Below are 22,673 nucleotides of genomic sequence, written 5' to 3' on the forward strand. Positions count from 1 at the left end.
GATCTGGGAGTTATGATTAGTAAGAATTTAAAACAAAAGGATCAATGCATAAATGTTCGTAATAAGGCAAATCGGACACTTGGATTTATTAATCGCAGCGTTAGTAACAAGACACCTGGTGTGGTTCTCAAGCTATATCTTGCTCTAGTTAGGCCCCATTTAGATTATGCAGTTCAGTTTTGGTCGCCATATTATAGAATGGATATAAATTCACTTGAACGTGTCCAGCGTAGGATGACTAAGTTAATTCCCCAAATTAGAAATCTTTCATATGAAGAAAGATTAACAAAGCTTAAGTTGCATTCACTGGAAAGGCGAAGAGTTAGGGGCGACATGATAGAGGTTTACAAGTGGGTGAATGGACATAACAAGGGGGATATTAATAGGGTATTAAAAGTATCAACACAGGACAGAACACGAAACAATGGGTATAAATTGGATAAGTTTAGATTTAGGAAAGACTTGGGTAAATACTGGTTCAGTAACAGGGTTGTAGATTTGTGGAACCAATTGCCGCGTAACGTGGTGGAGGTGGGGTCCCTCGATTGTTTCAAGCGCGGGTTGGACAAGTATATGAGTGGGATTGGGTGGTTATAGAATAGGAGCTGCCTCGTATGGGCCAATAGGCCTTCTGCAGTTACCTTTGTTCTTATGTTCTTATGTTCTTATATCTTGCTCTAGTTAGGCCCCATTTAGATTATGCAGTTCAGTTTTGGTCGCCATATTATAGAATGGATATAAATTCACTTGAACGTGTCCAGCGTAGGATGACTAAGTTAATTCCCCAAATTAGAAATCTTTCATATGAAGAAAGATTAACAAAGCTTAAGTTGCATTCACTGGAAAGGCGAAGAGTTAGGGGTGACATGATAGAGGTTTACAAGTGGATGAATGGACATAACCGGGGGGATATTAATAGGGTATTAAAAGTATCAACACAGGACAGAACACGAAACAATGGATATAAATTGGATAAGTTTAGATTTAGGAAAGACTTGGGTAAATACTGGTTCAGTAACAGGGTTGTTGATTTGTGGAACCAATTGCCGCGTAACATTGTGGAGGTGGGGTCCCTCGATTGTTTCAAACACGGGTTGGACAAGTATATGAGTGGGATTGGGTGGTTATAGAATAGGAGCTGCCTCGCATGGGCCAATAGGCCTTCTGCAGTTACCTTTGTTCTTATGTTTCTTATGTTCTTCGCCTTTCCAGTGAATGCAACTTAAGCTTTGTTAATCTTTCTTCATATGAAAGATTTCTAATTTGGGGAATTAACTTAGTCATCCTACGTTGGACACGTTCAAGTGAATCTATATCCATTCTATAATACGGCGACCAAAACTGAACTGCATAATCTAAATGGGGCCTGTTATATTATCATAGCAATATGGAAGTTGTAGTGAAGGACCTGGTGACTCTAGTGGGAGCCCTGAAGACAGAGTTGGACTCTCTGCGGGAGGAGGAGCGTCAGCTTAAAAAACAACGAGAAGTAACGAAGGAGGAGACCAGCAGTAAAGGGACCTCGTCTTGGAGAGTTGCGAAAGACAGGGGCCTTAAGAAGACTTTGATAAAGCCGCCTTCAAACGCCATAGCAACTTCAAATTCATTTGACGTTTTGGAGGACGAGTGCTGTGGAGAGACTGTGGATCGCGCAAAAGGGAAAGCAACGAAGAGAAAGGAAGCGCAGGCCCCTCAGAAAGTAAAGGAAGTACCTAAGCAAACATTAGTTGTGGGAGATTCCCAGATAAGGTATTTGGATAGAACGTTTTGTGCTAGAGATAGGGGGAACAGGTTAAGGGTTTGCTATCCCGGAGCTGGCATTGGTGATATTATAAACAACATGAATGATATTATGGCTGGTAATGGGAACAATCCCATTATTTGCATTAGCGTGGGAGGAAATGATGTTGGTCGAGTCAGGAGTGAGGAACTGATTCAGAGGTATAAAACAGCCATAGAGTTAGTTAGGAGCAAGGGAGGAATCCCGATCATATGTGGCATTCTTCCAAGAAAGGGAGTGGGAAATGAATGGATATCGAGGGCACTTGGTGTCAATTGCCGGCTGGAAAGATATTGCAAATCAAATGCAATATCTTTCATAGACAACTGGGAACACTTCTATGGAAGAAATGAAATGTATGCTCGTGATGGGGTGCATCTATCGAGAGCTGGGGTTGTTGCTGTTGCGAACTCGCTAGAAGAAGTGGTTAGAGGTGTTTGTTTGGGTTTAAACTGTTAGTAGATAGAGGTATGGGAATTGATTTGGAGGAAGGAGGTAATAAAAGTATGTGTTTGTGGGAGAAAGGAATTGGCAAAACGATCAGGGAAAGAGAAGGTCCGCAAAATAACAATTCACTTAGGGTATATTACACTAACAGTAGAAGTCTAAGAAATAAAATTAACGAATTAAATGCTCTTGTCTGCACAGAAAAAATAGATATTATTGCACTTACCGAAACGTGGATGAATGTAGAAAATAGAGAACTATTAGCTGAATATCAAATATATGGATTTAAACTATTTCACACAGATAGATATATTAGACGAGGAGGTGGAGTAGCCATATATGTTAGGGACAATTTGAAATGTAGTCTCAAAGAGGGAATCAAAACTGAGCCACACACAGAAACTATTTGGATTGAATTAAACGAAAAAGCTAATAATATTATAATAGGAGTAATATATAGGCCACCAAATTTAGACAGAATGGAAGCAAAGCATCTATGGGATGAAATATCTAGAGCATCTAGATCTAACAGTATTTATGTCATGGGTGACTTTAATTTTAGCGGAATAAACTGGTTGAACAAAACAGGGAATAGTGAAGCAGAAGATTTTCTAGAATTAATTGACGATTGCTTTCTTACGCAACACATTAAGGAACCAACACGGGAAAATAATATTTTAGATTTAGTGTTAACTAACAGGGAAACGCAAATTAATGACATCGAAATAGGGAGTGAGCTAGGGAGCAGTGATCACAAAGAAATCAGATTTAGCATAGAATGGAATAGACCAGTAGGAGAAAATTCTGTTAAAGTGCCAGATTTTCGAAAAGCTGATTTTAATAGCCTAAGAAATTTTTTGGGTCAAATTGATTGGAAAGGCTTGGGAATGGGGTGTGGGCCGGTCTTGGAGCGAGACATGAACCCAGCGATAGGTGACTTAAATGGGGATTTCGATGTGGATTCAATATATAACTTATTTAAGAATATTCTAAACAAAGCACAGGAACGTAGTATACCATACAAATTGAATAGATCGTATACTAATGACCCAAAGTGGATAACAAAGAATTTGAAGAACCTTATAGGTAAAAAGAGAGCTTGGTACAAAAGGATTAAAAGTGGGGAGGTCACTTTAGAACAGGAATTCGTACAACTGGTTAGAAATGTTAAAAAAGTGATAAGGAAAGCAAAAAGAAACTATGAAGTTCGCATAGCAGGGCAAGCAAAGACAAATCCTAAAGGGTTTTTTCAGTTATATCGTACTAAGACTAGGGAAAGGATAGGTCCATTAAAAACTGAGACAGGTCAAATAACAGATAGTGATGAAGAGATGAGTAGTATTTTTAATAAATATTTTGTATCTGTATTTACTAAAGAGGAACTTAACAATATGCCTTCAGCCGAACAAGTCTATGTGGGTGGGGACGAGGACAGGTTGACGAGTTTAGCAGTTACCAGGGAGGATGTTCTTAAACAAATAGTAAAACTCAAACCAAACAAATCCCCAGGGCCGGATGAAGTGTTTGCTAGGGTGCTTAAAGAATGCAAAGAGGAGCTTTGTGACCCACTGTCAACCATATTTAATAAATCAATAGAGTCAGGCAGAGTGCCAGAGTTTTGGAAAGTTGCTAATGTGATACCAGTTTTTAAGAAAGGAGATAGATCACTTGCGTCTAACTATCGACCAATTAGCCTAACGTCTATTGTGGGAAAGTTACTCGAATCTATAATAGCAAATAAAATTCGTCTTCATCTTGAAAAACATAAATTAATAATTGAGTCGCAACATGGTTTTATAAATGGCCGTTCATGTTTAACAAATTTGTTATCTTTTTATTCTAGCATTGTTGAGGCAGTTGATAGTGGTAAGGATTGTGATGTTGTATACCTTGACTTTAGCAAAGCTTTTGATACAGTGCCACATGAAAGACTGATTAAAAAGTTAGAGTCTCATGGTATTGGGGGTGCTATATTAAGCTGGATTAGGGCATGGCTATACCATAGGAAACAGAGAGTTAGTATAAATGGAATCAAGTCAGAGTGGGAAAATGTTGTAAGTGGAGTGCCTCAAGGCTCTGTCCTGGGACCTCTGTTGTTTATAATATATATAAATGATTTAGATTCAGGTTTGAGTAGCAACATTTGCAAATTTGCCGATGATACGAAAATCGGTAGGGAAATTAATTCGGAGGAGGACTCACTATCACTTCAAGTTGATCTAGATAGGGTTTTGAAATGGTCAAAGGATTGGCAGATGCAGTTTAATGCTGATAAATGTAAAGTTCTGAGGGAATTGATTTGGAGGAAGGAGGTAATAAAAGTATGTGTTTGTGGGAGAAAGGAATTGGCAAAACGATCAGGGAAAGAGAAGGTCCGCAAAATAACAATTCACTTAGGGTATATTACACTAACAGTAGAAGTCTAAGAAATAAAATTAACGAATTAAATGCTCTTGTCTGCACAGAAAAAATAGATATTATTGCACTTACCGAAACGTGGATGAATGTAGAAAATAGAGAACTATTAGCTGAATATCAAATATATGGATTTAAACTATTTCACACAGATAGATATATTAGACGAGGAGGTGGAGTAGCCATATATGTTAGGGACAATTTGAAATGTAGTCTCAAAGAGGGAATCAAAACAGAGCCACACACAGAAACTATTTGGATTGAATTAAACGAAAAAGCTAATAATATTATAATAGGAGTAATATATAGGCCACCAAATTTAGACAGAATGGAAGCAAAGCATCTATGGGATGAAATATCTAGAGCATCTAGATCTAACAGTATTTATGTCATGGGTGACTTTAATTTTAGCGGAATAAACTGGTTGAACAAAACAGGGAATAGTGAAGCAGAAGATTTTCTAGAATTAATTGACGATTGCTTTCTTACGCAACACATTAAGGAACCAACACGGGAAAATAATATTTTAGATTTAGTGTTAACTAACAGGGAAACGCAAATTAATGACATCGAAATAGGGAGTGAGCTAGGGAGCAGTGATCACAAAGAAATCAGATTTAGCATAGAATGGAATAGACCAGTAGGAGAAAATTCTGTTAAAGTGCCAGATTTTCGAAAAGCTGATTTTAATAGCCTAAGAAATTTTTTGGGTCAAATTGATTGGAAAGGCTTGGGTATGGGGTGTGGGCAGGTCTTGGAGCGAGACATGAACCCAGCGATAGGTGACTTAAATGGGGATTTCGATGTGGATTCAATATATAACTTATTTAAGAATATTCTAAACAAAGCACAGGAACGTAGTATACCATACAAATTGAATAGATCGTATACTAATGACCCAAAGTGGATAACAAAGAATTTGAAGAACCTTATAGGTAAAAAGAGAGCTTGGTACAAAAGGATTAAAAATGGGGAGGTCACTTTAGAACAGGAATTCGTACAACTGGTTAGAAATGTTAAAAAAGAGATAAGGAAAGCAAAAAGAAACTATGAAGTTCGCATAGCAGGGCAAGCAAAGACAAATCCTAAAGGGTTTTTTCAGTTATATCGTACTAAGACTAGGGAAAGGATAGGTCCATTAAAAACTGAGACAGGTCAAATAACAGATAGTGATGAAGAGATGAGTAGTATTTTTAATAAATATTTTGTATCTGTATTTACTAAAGAGGAACTTAACAATATGCCTTCAGCCGAACAAGTCTATGTGGGTGGGGACGAGGACAGGTTGACGAGTTTAGCAGTTACCAGGGAGGATGTTCTTAAACAAATAGTAAAACTCAAACCAAACAAATCCCCAGGGCCGGATGAAGTGTTTGCTAGGGTGCTTAAAGAATGCAAAGAGGAGCTTTGTGACCCACTGTCAATCATATTTAATAAATCAATAGAGTCAGGCAGAGTGCCAGAGTTTTGGAAAGTTGCTAATGTGATACCAGTTTTTAAGAAAGGAGATAGATCACTTGCGTCTAACTATCGACCAATTAGCCTAACGTCTATTGTGGGAAAGTTACTCGAATCTATAATAGCAAATAAAATTCGTCTTCATCTTGAAAAACATAAATTAATAATTGAGTCGCAACATGGTTTTATAAATGGCCGTTCATGTTTAACAAATTTGTTATCTTTTTATTCTAGCATTGTTGAGGCAGTTGATAGTGGTAAGGATTGCGATGTTGTATACCTTGACTTTAGCAAAGCTTTTGATACAGTGCCACATGAAAGACTGATTAAAAAAATAGAGTCTCATGGTATTGGGGGTGCTATATTAAGCTGGATTAGGGCATGGCTATACCAAAGGAAACAGAGAGTTAGTATAAATGGAATCAAGTCAGAGTGGGAAAATGTTGTAAGTGGAGTGCCTCAAGGCTCTGTCCTGGGACCTCTGTTGTTTATAATATATATAAATGATTTAGATTCAGGTTTGAGTAGCAACATTTGCAAGTTTGCCGATGATACGAAAATCGGTAGGGAAATTAATTCGGAGGAGGACTCACTATCACTTCAAGTTGATCTAGATAGGGTTTTGAAATGGTCAAAGGATTGGCAGATGCAGTTTAATGCTGATAAATGTAAAGTTCTGAGGTTAGGTAATGATGATAGAGTTACAAGATACGAGCTAGATGGTGTTGTGATTGCGAAGTCGGATTGCGAAAGGGATCTGGGAGTTATGATTAGTAAGAATTTAAAACAAAAGGATCAATGCATAAATGTTCGTAATAAGGCAAATCGGACACTTGGATTTATTAATCGCAGCGTTAGTAACAAGACACCTGGTGTGGTTCTCAAGCTATATCTTGCTCTAGTTAGGCCCCATTTAGATTATGCAGTTCAGTTTTGGTCGCCATATTATAGAATGGATATAAATTCACTTGAACGTGTCCAGCGTAGGATGACTAAGTTAATTCCCCAAATTAGAAATCTTTCATATGAAGAAAGATTAACAAAGCTTAAGTTGCATTCACTGGAAAGGCGAAGAGTTAGGGGTGACATGATAGAGGTTTACAAGTGGATGAATGGACATAACCGGGGGGATATTAATAGGGTATTAAAAGTATCAACACAGGACAGAACACGAAACAATGGATATAAATTGGATAAGTTTAGATTTAGGAAAGACTTGGGTAAATACTGGTTCAGTAACAGGGTTGTTGATTTGTGGAACCAATTGCCGCGTAACATTGTGGAGGTGGGGTCCCTCGATTGTTTCAAGCACGGGTTGGACAAGTATATGAGTGGGATTGGGTGGTTATAGAATAGGAGCTGCCTCGTATGGGCCAATAGGCCTTCTGCAGTTACCTTTGTTCTTATGTTCTTATGTTCTTATGTTAGGTAATGATGATAGAGTTACAAGATACGAGCTAGATGGTGTTGTGATTGCGAAGTCGGATTGCGAAAGGGATCTGGGAGTTATGATTAGTAAGAATTTAAAACAAAAGGATCAATGCATAAATGTTCGTAATAAGGCAAATCGGACACTTGGATTTATTAATCGCAGCGTTAGTAACAAGACACCTGGTGTGGTTCTCAAGCTATATCTTGCTCTAGTTAGGCCCCATTTAGATTATGCAGTTCAGTTTTGGTCGCCATATTATAGAATGGATATAAATTCACTTGAACGTGTCCAGCGTAGGATGACTAAGTTAATTCCCCAAATTAGAAATCTTTCATATGAAGAAAGATTAACAAAGCTTAAGTTGCATTCACTGGAAAGGCGAAGAGTTAGGGGTGACATGATAGAGGTTTACAAGTGGATGAATGGACATAACCGGGGGGATATTAATAGGGTATTAAAAGTATCAACACAGGACAGAACACGAAACAATGGATATAAATTGGATAAGTTTAGATTTAGGAAAGACTTGGGTAAATACTGGTTCAGTAACAGGGTTGTTGATTTGTGGAACCAATTGCCGCGTAACATTGTGGAGGTGGGGTCCCTCGATTGTTTCAAGCACGGGTTGGACAAGTATATGAGTGGGATTGGGTGGTTATAGAATAGGAGCTGCCTCGTATGGGCCAATAGGCCTTCTGCAGTTACCTTTGTTCTTATGTTCTTATGTTCTTAACCAGAGCAAGATATAGCTTAAGAACCACACCAGGTGTCTTGTTACTAACGCTTCGATTAATAAATCCCAGTGTCCTATTCGCCTTATTACGAACATTCATGCATTGATCCTTTTGTTTTAAGTTCTTACTAATAATAACTCCCAGATCCCTTTCACAATCCGACTTCGCAATCTCAACACCATCTAGCTCGTATCTTGTAACTATCATCATTACCTAGCCTCAGAACTTTACATTTATCAGCATTAAGAACATAAGAACATAAGAACAAAGGCAACTGCAGAAGGCCTGTTGGCCCATACGAGGCAGCTCCTATTCTATAACCACCCAATCCCACTCATATACTTGTCCAACCCGTGCTTGAAACAATCGAGGGACCCCACCTCCACAATGTTACGCGGCAATTGGTTCCACAAATCAACAACCCTGTTACTGAACCAGTATTTACCCAAGTCTTTCCTAAATCTAAACTTATCCAATTTATACCCATTGTTTCGTGTTCTGTCCTGTGTTGATACTTTTAATACCCTATTAATATCCCCCCGGTTATGTCCATTCATCCACTTGTAAACCTCTATCATGTCACCCCTAACTCTTCGCCTTTCCAGTGAATGCAACTTAAGCTTTGTTAATCTTTCTTCATATGAAAGATTTCTAATTTGGGGAATTAACTTAGTCATCCTACGCTGGACACGTTCAAGTGAATTTATATCCATTCTATAATATGGCGACCAAAACTGAACTGCATAATCTAAATGGGGCCTAACTAGAGCAAGATATAGCTTGAGAACCACACCAGGTGTCTTGTTACTAACGCTGCGATTAATAAATCCAAGTGTCCGATTTGCCTTATTACGAACATTTATGCATTGATCCTTTTGTTTTAAATTCTTACTAATCATAACTCCCAGATCCCTTTCGCAATCCGACTTCGCAATCACAACACCATCTAGCTCGTATCTTGCAACTCCATCACCACCACCCAACCTCAGAACTTTACATCCATCAGCATTAAACTGCATCTGCCAATCCTTTGACCATTTCAAAACCCTATCTAGATCAACTTGAAGTGATAGTGAGTCCTCCTCCGAATTAATTTCCCTACCGATTTTCGTATCATCGGCAAATTTGCAAATGTTGCTACTCAAACCTGAATCTAAATCATTTATATATATTATAAACAACAGAGGTCCCAGGACAGAGCCTTGAGGCACTCCACTTACAACATTTTCCCACTCTGACTTGATTCCATTTATACTAACTCTCTGTTTCCTTTGGTATAGCCATGCCCTAATCCAGCTTAATATAGCACCCCCAATACCATGAGACTCTATCTTTTTAATCAGTCTTTCATGTGGCACTGTATCAAAAGCTTTGCTAAAGTCAAGGTATACAACATCGCAATCCTTACCACTATCAACTGCCTCAACAATGCTAGAATAAAAAGATAACAAATTTGTTAAACATGAACGGCCATTTATAAAACCATGTTGCGACTCAATTATTAATTTATGTTTTTCAAGATGGAGACGAATTGTATTGGCAATTATTGATTCAAGTAACTTTCCCACAATAGACGTTAGGCTAATTGGCCGATAGTTTGACGCAAGTGATCTATCTCCTTTCTTAAAAATTGGTACCACATTAGCTACCTTCCATGACTCTGGCACTCTGCCTGACTCTATTGATTTATTAAATATGTTAGACAGTGGCTCGGAAAGCTCCTCTTTGCATTCTTTAAGCACCCTGGCAAACACTTCATCCGGCCCTGGGGATTTGTTTGGTTTCAGTTTAAGAACCACTGTTTTAGTTTTGTAACTATATCATCAAGATTGTAACCAGCTTAGCTAAATGTATTGTGGGTTTCAGTCCCTAAGCCCATATATGTGCCTCTGTAACTATTTAGGTTACAGGGCAAAAACATTAGAACAAAGGTAACTGCAGAAGGCCTATTGGCCTATACCAGGCAGCTCCTATCTGTAACAGATAACATAACAAACATAACAACAGTAAAAACATTTCGTGTGTGTTTGACGCTCACTGACATGTTCCAGCGTTGTTTTATATTTGGTGCTATTCTATCTTACGCTTTGTTGCTCTTTTTTACCTACGGGCTCATAGAACATTCTATTGCGAACACATTGGCACAAAAATGAATGACGTACATAGAATAATAATGTCAGGACAGTGAAATAATTTGAAACTTTCAAAGCACTGTATCGCCCATGTGTCGTCTCGTCACCGATACTGGGTAATAGTTCTGCCACTTCCCACACTCTTGCGGGTGGGCCGCGACCATTATTCTACGTTTATATTCATATCACCGTGTTGGGAATTTCATTGCGAGTCCATTGATACCCAAATTAATGCTGTAGATCAAGTGTGGAAGTGATAACAATCCCAAGAGTAAAAACATTTTGTTGCTGTTGGGCGCTCACGGCGAGTCATCTACATAGTTATTTATTTGGTGCTGGTATCCATATACTTTTCGTGACCATTTTTACTGATGTTGTTCTAGAGAATTTTATTGCGAACACGTTGGTACCAAAATGAAATACGTAGCTCGTGAACTAAGGTCAGGAGAGTAAAAAGAAGATACACATTTTTGTTTTGACGCTTAAGGTTATTTGAGTACTCATCGCCTGCATAGAAACTGTAATTAAGAACATAAGAACAAAGGTAACTGCAGAAGGCCTATTGGCCCATACGAGGCAGCTCCTATCTATAACCACCCAATCCCACTCATATACATGTCCAACCTGCTCTTGAAACCTTTTTTTTTTTTACCTTTTTTCCTGATGTTCTTCTAGAGAATTTTTTTGTGAATTTGCAAATGTTGTTACTCAAACATGAATCTAAATCATTTATATATACAGTATTATAAACAACAGAGGTCCCAGGACAGAGCCTTGAGGTACTCAACCTACAACATTTTGCAACTCTGACTTAACCCCATTTATACTAACTCTGTTGAGCGTTGACCATCAACTCTGTTGATGTGAGCACTTAATTGGCGGTCAGTGGTGGAGATTAATTCTTAAAAAGCAATATATACCCTCGATCGTGATTTAGTTTAGTATGCGGTTTAAAAAAAAGAGCATATCAATGTTATATTACAGAAAACGAATTTATCATAAACTCATGTATTTGTCTTATTTGAAACCACATTGGTTTCATTTTGGATACAAATGTCCATGGAGATTCAGAATGGAAATTAATTATAGTTGAACCTGCAGAGAGGATTTTAAGAATCTGTGGTGAGAGTGATGGACACAGCCTTCACAATTATACTTCAGAGAATGTAAACATCTAAGAGTCATTAGAAATATGTGTAGAATAATAAACCCTACATTGTTTGAGTTAGGGAAAACACTATTTGTCATTATAGATACTAGCTGTTCTTAAAGATTCACCCATTCACCCAGCAAGATAACATATAAGATTTTAAGGGTTGACGAATGTTAATCTTCTTGTTTGATAAACTGTGCACTTAAGACATAGTTAATAAGAACATGCCAATATAAGACAACAAAACGTTTTCAGATTCTTTCACACCACTTTCCAGCAACTTTTATAATTTATATAAATTATTTTAGGGAATAATACATAAATTATATATTTAAACATGATATTAGTGTTTAGTGGAATTCATAAGGAGTCAAATTGTGTTAAAAAGAGCGATTTTTAGAAAATTTGGAAAACTACTTTTTTCTGATCATATTATAACTAAATGGATTTTGAACGTTTCACTGAGCCAATAAATATCAATCACAATTTATTAATGAATTTTACTAAAAAAGCACCATAAATTTTATATTTAAACATGTAAAAACTATTTGTAATACATTAGGAACAAAATAGTTGTAGAAAAACAATTTATTATAAAACCTTTGTGTTTGGATTTTTTTATTAACAGTTTCTCAAAGGCTCTCCTGCACCATTCTCAATGCAAATCATTCCCACACCTATGGGAAGAGATAGACGAACGTTTCCTAGATGATTTGTGTTTGCTGGGATGTGCTCTTAAGACGATTGACCGACTTAAGATTCTACAACCCGTATGACGTGACATAGGCTTCTAGCAAAACCCTAGGGTCGCCTTTTTGCTGCTACCACCAGACCAAGAACACTGAGCAATGATCGAGGCCAGGATCGATCATGTCAATCAATAACTTTGGGGCTTGATCCCCACTAGTAACATATAACCTTGGATCTTAAGTGTGGAATTAAAAAATCAACGGGAATGATAATTCTGATTCGGTGTTAGAATCGGCGCCCAATTCAACTCAGCCTCGTGGGGACCACGTGACAAGGACATGAGAATGGAGCCAATGAAATGGAAAATAATAAAAATGCAAATTACTAGCAAAATGGTTTATTCAAAAACAAAAACAAAATCTAAATAAATGGCACTCCCTGTCAATTAACACTCCCTGACTTTACATTTGAGGCAATGAGTTGACCTATTCCCTATCTAAAACCTCTGAGCAGCTTTACCTTGGGCGACCAGCTAGCTGTTGGTGCTGTCTTGGGGACAATGATGGAGGCCACCTGCCCGAATCGCTCCTCTTCCCACACTGTCCTTCTGCTCGGCTAGTCCTACCCAGACCAGAGCAGTGTATTGTTGCGCCTAGTATCTAAGTTACTTGCAAGGCTTAAGTTTAACAATTAACCTCTGTTGCACTGAATGATCCAGATTGGTTGAATTATTTTAACTGAAGTTAAATTACACAAGCATCTTAAGGAAGAGCTATTGCCGATCACAAGATGGCTATTTGACCTTTGAGAATTACTGAATGTGAAACCTCTGCTGACCTGTGACCCCTGAGGTCACTCAAATCCTTCCGCACAGAGTTCTAGTCACAGCTCGTGACGTCACTGATGGTGACTTAACTCATTCTCCTAATAATTAGAATACTCTTGATATTATAACCAGTAATATTATACAATTTGAATGAGGACTAATTTCTCTAAATAAGTGAATACTACAGAATAATTCATTATACGAAACTGTGAACAAAGGCGCCAGTTATTTTCACTGTCAATCCCCCCAGTGAATGCTCACGGGTCACCACGTGGGTCCAGCTTCCCATTCTCCCATGTGTAGATAAACATTCTGGATAATTCTTACAACAAACCTAGTTTGTTACACCCTGGTGGAGGCAGAAACAAATGGGCAGAGTTTCTTTCACCATGATGCCCCCTGTTCACCTAGCAGCAAATAGGTACCTGGTAATTAGACAGCTGCTACGGGTTGCTCTCCTGGGGATGTATAACAAAAAAAGGAGGCCTAGTCGAGGACCGGGCCACGGGGACGCTAAGCCCCAAAATCATCTCAAGATAACCTCAATGTTGTTGTTGTTTAAGACTCGCTACCTTGAACAAAAAGTTCCAGGTAGCACGGGCCCGTAGATAACCTCAAGAAGATATGTAGTTTCATAGCTAAGCTTGTTCTTATTTTGCCAAAGAACTGCGACTCGTGGTAATAAGGATTTGGAGTTCTGAACGCCCCGTCAGAACTCTGTTTTTTATTTATTTTGTATTTCAACTTGAAATTATATATTATTTACTTTAGTTTCCCCTCGAGTAAAGGAGGAGGTGGAGAGGAGGAAGTGTGGAGATAGTGAAAATAGAAGAGGAATGAGGGAGGGTAGGGAAGGGTGCAGGGGAAAAAAGGATGGAAAAAAGAGGAAGAATTGGGGGATAAGGAATGGTGGATTACCTTCCTCATTTTTTTTCTGAACCTTTTTCTATTGTATTCTGCCTCTTCCCTGTTTTATTCTGCTCTTTTAACGATTTGTCCTCATGTTTTTTTGTGTTTTGTGTTCACTACACAAACGACATTTATGTCCTGTCAGTAATCTCGTTAAGGACTATTTTGACCAATATCGTTAATAACTATTTTGACCAGAGGTAAGGGAGAGGGGAAAGGAACATAGAGGTTGTTGTTGTTGTTACAGATTTAGCTACTCAGAACAAAGTGTCCATGTAGCACGGGCTATGGTGAGCCCGTAAGAACATAGAGGATCAAGACAGCGTTCTGATCTCCCTGTTGAGGACAGTCCTGAAGCTTTCCCGTGGCGGCCAGCCAGAGGCTTAGGGCCCGCGAAGGAATATCCCTGACAAATAAAGGGTCAACTTTCCTTAGCTTTATCAGGGAAGATCCCCCCTTTTACCCCTTCAGCTTCGTCCCCCCCCCCCCCTCCCCAGCTTTATCAGGGACGATACCTTCCCTTCAATCTCCCCATCTTTTGTGCTATCCTATCCCTTCCCTACGCATTAACTCACCACTACCCCCTACCCATCCTTCCCCACCCCCTATACTCACCTTCCCCTTCTTTACCCCTCCCTTTCTCTTACCCACTTTCCCTCCCCTGACGAGGCCAACCACGAAGTTACGAGCGTGGCGGCGCTGGCTGGCGTGAAACCTAATTGGGCAGTTCTGGCCAGTACTTGAGACGCTGAGTGGGTGGTTTGCGAGGGGTGGGGGGATTATAGATATTAACTCTGGGTTTAGTTACGTCTGGTTTTGTCCTTATGGTGGCGTAGTTCGCGCCTGCGTGGTTGTTAGGGATTGTTAAGGGTGTCTGGTCATGGCTGTTGCGAGGTGACGCAAAAACTAGTTGGTTTGGTGATGGGTTATCTTGAGATGATTTCGGGGCTTTAGTGTCCCCGCGGCCCGATCCTCGACCAGGCCTCCACCCCCAGGAAGCAGCCCGTGACAGCTGACTAACACCCAGGTTGTCTATACAGTATACCTAGGTCATAAAAGTATTTGTGTGTACGTCTGATACCATACTACTTGTGAGGGAGGAAATGTATATTTTTACCTCTCAGAATGTTTGGTAATATGTTTATTTGTGATGTGTGTCTATGTATATATTAACACGTTGTACTGAACGGGGTGAGAATAGCTTGAGCTACCTCATCCCTTTGTGTGTATTTTACCTCAATAAACTTATTTCAATTTCAATTCAATTTTCAACACCCAGGTACCTATTTACTGCTAGGTAACAGGTGCATTCAGGGTGAAAGAAACTTTGTCCATTTGTTTCTGCCTCGTGCAGGAATCGAACCCGCGCCACAGAATTACGAGTCCTGCACACTATCCACCAGGCTACGAGGCCCCTCAAGATGGGGGCTCAAGATGTAATTACTGACTTCCCTCATTAAGAATGGGGAAGTCAGTTTAGAACAGGAATTCATACAACTGGGTAGAAATGTTAAGAAAAGAGATTAGGAAATCAAAAAGAAACTATGAAGTTCGCATAGCAGAGCAAGCAAAGTCAAATCCTAAAGTTTTTTTTCAGTTATATCGAACTAAGACTAGAGAAAGGATAGGTCCATTAAAAACTGAGACAGGTCAAATAACAGATAATGACAAGGAGATGAGTAGTATTTTTAACAAATATTTTATATCTGTATTTACTAAAGAAGAACTTAACAATATGCCTTCAGCCGAACAAGTCTATATGGGTGGGGATGAGGACAGGTTGACTAGTTTAGCAGTTACCAGGGAGGATGTCATTAAACAATTAGAAAAACTAAAACCAAACAAATCCCCAGGGCTGGATGAAGTGTTTGCCAGGGTGCTTAAAGAATGCAAAGAGGAGCTTTCCAAGCCACTGTCTACCATATTAAATAAATCAATAGAGTCAGGCAGAGTGCCAGAGTCATGGAAGCTAGCTAATGTGGTACCAATTTTTAAGAAAGGAGATAGATCACTTGCGTCAAACTATCGGCCAATTAGCCTAACGTCTATCGTGGGAAAGTTACTTGAATCAATAATTGCAAATGCAATTCGTCTTCATTTTGAAAAACATAAATTAATAAATGAGTCGCAACATGGTTTTACAAATGGCCGTTCATGTTTAACAAATTTGCTAACTTTTTATTCCAGCATAGTTGAGGCAGTTGATAGTGGTAAGGATTGTGATGTTGTGTACCTTGTCTTTAGCAAAGCTTCTGATACAGTGCCACATGAAAGACTAATTAAAAAAATAGAAGCTCATGGTATTGGGGATGCTATATTAAGTTGGATTAGGGGCATGGCTATTCTAAAGGAAACAGAGAGTTAGTATAAATGGGGTTAAGTCAGAGTGAGATAATGTTGTTAGTGGAGTACCTCAGGGCTCTGTCCTGAGACCTCTGTTGTTTATAATATATATAAATGATTTAGATTCAGGTTTGAGTAGCAAAATCTGCAAATTTGCAGATGATACAAAAATTGGTAGGGAAATTAACACAAAAGAAGACTCGCTATCACTTCAAGTTGATCTAAATAGGGTTTTAAAATGGTCAAAAGACTGGCAGATGCAGTTTAATGCTAATAAATGTAAAGTTTTGAGGCTAGGTAATGATGATAGAGTTACAAGATACGAGCTAGATGGTGTTGAGATTGCGAAGTCGGATTGCGAAAGGGATCTGGGAGTTATGATTAGTAAGAGTTTAAAACAAAAAGATCAATGCATGAATGTTCGTAATAAGGCGAGTTGGACACTGGGATTTATTAATCGAAGCGTTAGTAACAAGACACCTGGTGTGGTTCTTCAGCTATATCTTGCTCTGGCTTGGCCCCATTTAGATTATGCAGTCCAGTTTTGCTCGCCGTACTATAGAATGGATATCAATTCACTTGAACGTGTCCAGCGTAGGATGACTAAGTTAATTGCCCAAATTAGAAATCTTTCATATGAAGAAAGATTAACAAAGCTTAAGTTGCATTCACTGGAAAGGCGAAGAGTTAGGGGTGACATGATAGAGGTTTACAAGTGGATGAATGGATATAACAAAGGGGGTATTAATAGGGTATTAAAATTATCAACACAAGACAGAACACGAAACAATGGGTATAAATTGGATAAGTTTAGATTTAGGAAAGACTTGGGTAAATACTGGTTAAGTAACAGGGTTGTTGATTTGTGGAACCAATTGCCGCGTAATGTGGTGGAGATGGTGTCCCTCGATTGTTTCAAGCGTGGGTTGGACATGTATATGAGTGGGATTGGGTGGTTATAGATAGGAGCTACCTCGTATGGGCCAACGGGCCTTCTGCAGTTACCTTTGTTCTTATATTCTTATGTTCTTATGTATCAGCCTCTGAAGGGATATTAAGGCTGCCACAGTCGTTTGCTGACCAACTAGGCTGTTTGGTGATGGGATTCAAGATCTATCAGCATCTGGAGGGTTATTAAGGCTGCTACAGTCGTTTACTGACCAACTAGGCTGTTTTGTGATGGGGCTGAAGATCTGTCAGCCTAGGAGGGTTATTAAGGCTGCCACAGTCGTTTACTGACCAACTAGGCTGTTTGGTGATGGGGCAGAAGACCTATCAGCCGCTGGAGGAGTTATTAAGACCTTTGCACGCATACTTGCAGTGGTTGAAGTAAACTCTTCGTATACATAGATAAGCTGGAGTTTACTCTCAGTATTATATCCATTGAACAGCATGAGTGAATATGGTGTGAGGTGATGTGTGTGTGCGTGCGTGCGTGCGTGCGTGCGTGTGGGTGCTCACCTAGTTGTGCTTGCGGGGGTTGAGCTCTGGCACTTTTGTCCCGCCTCTCAACCGTCAATCAACAGGTGTACAGATTCCTGAGCCTATTGGGCTCTATCATATCTTCACTTGAAACTGTGTATGGAGTCAGCCTCCACCACATCACTTCCTAATGCATTCCATTTGTCAACTACTCTGACACTAAAAACGTTCTTTCTAATATCTCTGTGGCTCATTTGGGCACTCAGTTTCCACCTGTGTCCTCTTGTGTGTGTGCCCCTTGTGTTAAATAGCCTGTCTTTACCTACCCTATCAATTCTCTTGAGAATCTTGAATGTGGTGATCATGTCCCCCCTAACTCTTCTGTCTTCCAGCGAAGTGAGGTTTAATTCCCTTAGTCTCTCCTCGTAGCTCATACCTCTCAGCTCGGGTACTAGTCTGGTGGCAAATCTTTGAACCTTTTCCAGTTTAGTCTTAACCTTGACTAGATACGGACTCCATGCTGGGGCTACATACTCCAGGATTGGCCTGACATATGTGGTATTCAAAGTTCTGAATGATTCTTTACACAAATTTCTGAATGCCGTTCGTATGTTGGCCAGCCTGGCATATTCCGCTGATGTTATCCTCTTGATATGCGCTGCAGGAGACAGGTCTGGTGTGATATCAACTCCCAAGTCTTTTTCTTTCTCTGACTCCTGAAGAATTTCCTCTCTTAGATAATACTTTGTATTTGGCCTGCTCCCTGCACCTATCTTCATTATATTACATTTTTTTGGGTTAAACTCTAACAGCCACTTGTTCGACCATTCCTGCAGTTTGTCTAGGTCTTCTTGAAGCCTCAAACAGTTCTCTTCTGTCTTAATCCTTCTCATAATTTTGGCATCGTCCGCAAACATTGAGAGAAATGAATCTATACCCTCTGGGAGATCATTTACATATATCAGAAACAAGATAGGTCCGAGTACAGAGCCCTGTGGGACTCCACTGGTGACTTCACGCCAATCGGAGGTCTCACCCCTCACCGTAACTCTCTGCTTCCTATTGCTTAGGTACTCCCTAAGCAATAGGTGTGTGTTTGTGTGTGTGTGTGTGTGTGTGTGTGTGTGTGTGTGTGTGTGTGTGTGTGTGTGTGTGTGTGTGTGTGTGTGTGTGTGTGTGTGTGTGTGTGTGTGTGTGTGTGTGTGTGTGTGTGTGTGTGTGTGTGTGTGTGTGTGTGTGTGTGTGTGTGTGTGTGTGTGTGTGTGTCTTGGTCTATTCTTAAGTTTTTGTTGCGTCCTTAATGACAGGACAAGCGACCCAAAAACACAGGGGTTAGGGGACAGTTTATACGTGTGTTAGGATGCAAGGACAGGTGTTGACCGGCAAGAGAGAGAGCAACATCAGTTGCAATATTGTCCCACACAAGTAAAAAAAAAATGTTCAATACTTTCATGTACAGCTTGAGTACCAGATCAATAACATGGCTCTACGAGGGGAAGATCACTACAAGGTGGTTACTACATCAATAGTGATGTTCTCACTACCTAACCCTTCCCCCCCCACCCTGTGTGTGTGTAGGGGGGGGTGTTATCTACTTTACCCCATTCCCCCTGTGACCTTGTTATCTCCTGTGATCTTAATTGACATCCTTCTGTGATGCTGGGGTTCGTGGTCTGACCTCATTGGGTTCATCATCTCATTGACTGGTGCATAGGGACGCGTTCACTGTTATCAGTGAGGTTATCCTGACGTGATAACATGCCACTGTTCTACCGGACCTTCTCTCCCACTTGGGAACGTCTGATAATTCCTGTTTATATCAAACAGTATCTACTATCATCCCCCCCCCTCTCTCTGTTTGTCTTTATGTACACCGTTTTCTCTCTCTCATTCCCTGTTCCCTCTTTCTTATTCCCTGTTCCCTCTCTCATTTCCTGTTCCCTCTTTCTTATTCCCTGTTCCCTCTTTCTTATTCCCTGTTCCCTCTTTCTTATTCCCTGTTCCCTCTCTCTCATTCCCTGTTCCCTCTTTCTTATTCCCTGTTCCCTCTCTCTCATTCCCTGTTCGCTCTTTCTTATTCCCTGTTCCCTCTCTCTCATTCCCTGTTCCCTCTTTCTTATTCCCTGTTCCCTCTCTCTCATTCCCTGTTCCTTCTTTCTTATTCCCTGTTCCCTCTCTCTCATTCCCTGTTCCCTCTCTCTCACTCCCTGTTCTCTCTTCCTTATTCCCTGTTCTCTCTCTCTCATTCCCTGTTCCCTCTCTCTCATTCCCTGTTCCCTTTGGATAGCATTTACGAGGGGTGTGGGGGGGGGGGGGGGGGAAAGATAACAGTAATATTTTGCCATTATCGCTATCGTTATATTTTCCTTGTCCTAATATTCTTGTCATATTCGTTTTCTTTCCTTTTCCTGTTTCATATTCCTTCTTTACTCGGTATTCCAATTATTATCACATTTTCTGTTTTATTATTGTCGTTGGCATTCCATTTTCTTCTATTTTCATTCCCCTATACGCCTTCTTTATCGCCTTTATCATAGTTCTAATACATTCTCTTTTTTATTATTATTTTTAGGGCATACCTCACCTTTTTTCCTATTTTTGTCTTTTAAAATGACAATTGTAGTCATGTTTCTTATGTTTTACTTTGTTCCCCGTCTTGTGAGACATTAATATCATGTCTGGAGGTGGCTTAAGATAAACTTTAAGCCATAGCCAAACTCAATATACTTAGCCCTTGCCAATATGGCTTCAGACCCAAAAAAAGCACTAACGATGCACTTATTAGTATGCTTAACTCGATTCATACAGCTCTTGATAAAAATGAGTTCCCTGTTGGGTTGTTTGTGGACCTGCGTAAAGCTTTTGATACTGTCAACCACCAAAACCTTCTTCTTAAATTACATCATTATGGAGTCAGAGGACACTCCCTACAATACCTCAAACCCTACCTTACTGACAGGCTCCAATATGTTTCTGTGAATAATACAATTTCTCCCACCCTACCCATCAACATTGGTGTTCCCCAGGGCAGCATACTTGGCCCTCTCCTCTTTCTCATCTACATTAATGACCTTCCAAATGCCTCCCAACACCTCAAACCAATTCTATTTGCTGACGACACAACCTTCATTTACTCCAGTCCTGATCCCCTTGCTCTAAATGCCACAGTAAATACTGAGCTAAATAAAGTCCATCTGTGGCTAACTGCCAACAAACTCACCCTTAACATTGACAAAACCTTCTATATTCTGTTTGGCAATAAATCCTCTAATCAAATAAATCTCAAAATAAACAATACCCAAATTTGTAACAAATTAGATGGCAAATTCCTTGGCATTCTCATTGACCACAAACTGAATTTGCAGGGACACATTCTTAACATATCAAAAAAAAATTAAAAAACTGTGGGCATTCTTTCTAAGATCAGATATTATATACCACGCCCTGCCCTGGTGACTCTCTATTACTCCCTTATCTATCCATATCTCAACTATGGTATTTGTGCTTGGGGCTCTACTACCCAAAATCACTTACGTCCTCTACTCAACACTAAGCTGCTATTAGGACAATATCCAATTCTGGCCCCAGACATCACTCGGTACCCCTACTCAAATCTCTGAATATGTTAGACATTAAGTCACTGCACATTCTCTCATGTGTATTATACATATATAAAACGCTAAACTATAATGCCAATCCTGATCTCAAAAGCTTCATAGAAGGTTGTAACAGAACCCATGAGCACCACACCAGAAATAAATACAGTTTTGATATTCCTAGAGTACGACTTAATCAAACTAGAAATGCTCTACAAATCAAGGGGCCCAGAATGTGGAATGACCTTCCCAACCATGTTAAAGACTGTACCTCTCTCAACCAGTTTAAGTTAAAAGCGAAGCTATACCTAATAAATTCCCTGTAACCTACCTTACCCTTCTATTGTCAACCAATGTCTGTTTTTTCTTTAAAGAGCGCTGTTTGTCGACATAATTGTATTTGTGCTGCTTTTTCATCTATGTTTTCATTTCTTGTTTTCATTCTACTCATTATGCTCAATTTGTATTAAGCTTGTCATTTAAGTTTATCATGCCCGAAACGCTTTGCGTAATAGTGGCTTTAGGCATTGTATGTACTAGCTCTACCTATAAGTCAACCAATCCTTGTAAAAATTTATTGTATGTATGTACCTTACCTAAATAAAATTGTATTGTATTGTATTGTATAGATATGTTGTTTTAGAGTAAGCTTGAAGCTCTTATTGCAAGCGGAGCCCCGAGAGAGAGACACACACACATTGAGCTGCAACAGCACACACACACATTAAGCTTTGCAACAGTAATTCGATCCCTCAGCAACTGGGGAACCACTGCCTTCAGCGGTACAATCACCTTCTCCAGCTGTGAACTGCCTCGTTTCCCTGCAACAGGCTAGTTATTAACTGCCATTAACCTGTGATATACACTAGCAATCATCTGATGTTAAAAAAAACACAGCCCAGGTGTGCCATTTGCTGAAGTAAATAGATCCCAAATAAAACGTAAACCGACGATTTACAGGCGTATACTTAGCGTAGAGGCGGTCTGTTGTCGAGAGATTGTTTTAACGTTGGAGTAAGTGGCTGGCAGAGGCTAACCTGGCGTTTACACCTGTACAGCTATAATTTCCACAACTGTCCCATCCTATTTACTAAGAATCTCATAAGAGTTTAATATCGTTGCAATTCTCGCCTTATATTATTATTTATTATATTGTATATATATATATATATATATATATATATATATATATATATATATATATATATATATATATATATATATATACATATATATATATATATATATATATATATATATATATATATATTTTTTTTTTTTTTTTAAAATAGGAAGGGAGTACCACCTCTAGCTGGAAGAAGGGGGACCCATAGCC

Source organism: Procambarus clarkii, chromosome 33 (genome assembly GCF_040958095.1).
Source record: "Procambarus clarkii isolate CNS0578487 chromosome 33, FALCON_Pclarkii_2.0, whole genome shotgun sequence".
Classification (NCBI taxonomy): Eukaryota; Metazoa; Arthropoda; class Malacostraca; order Decapoda; family Cambaridae; genus Procambarus; species Procambarus clarkii.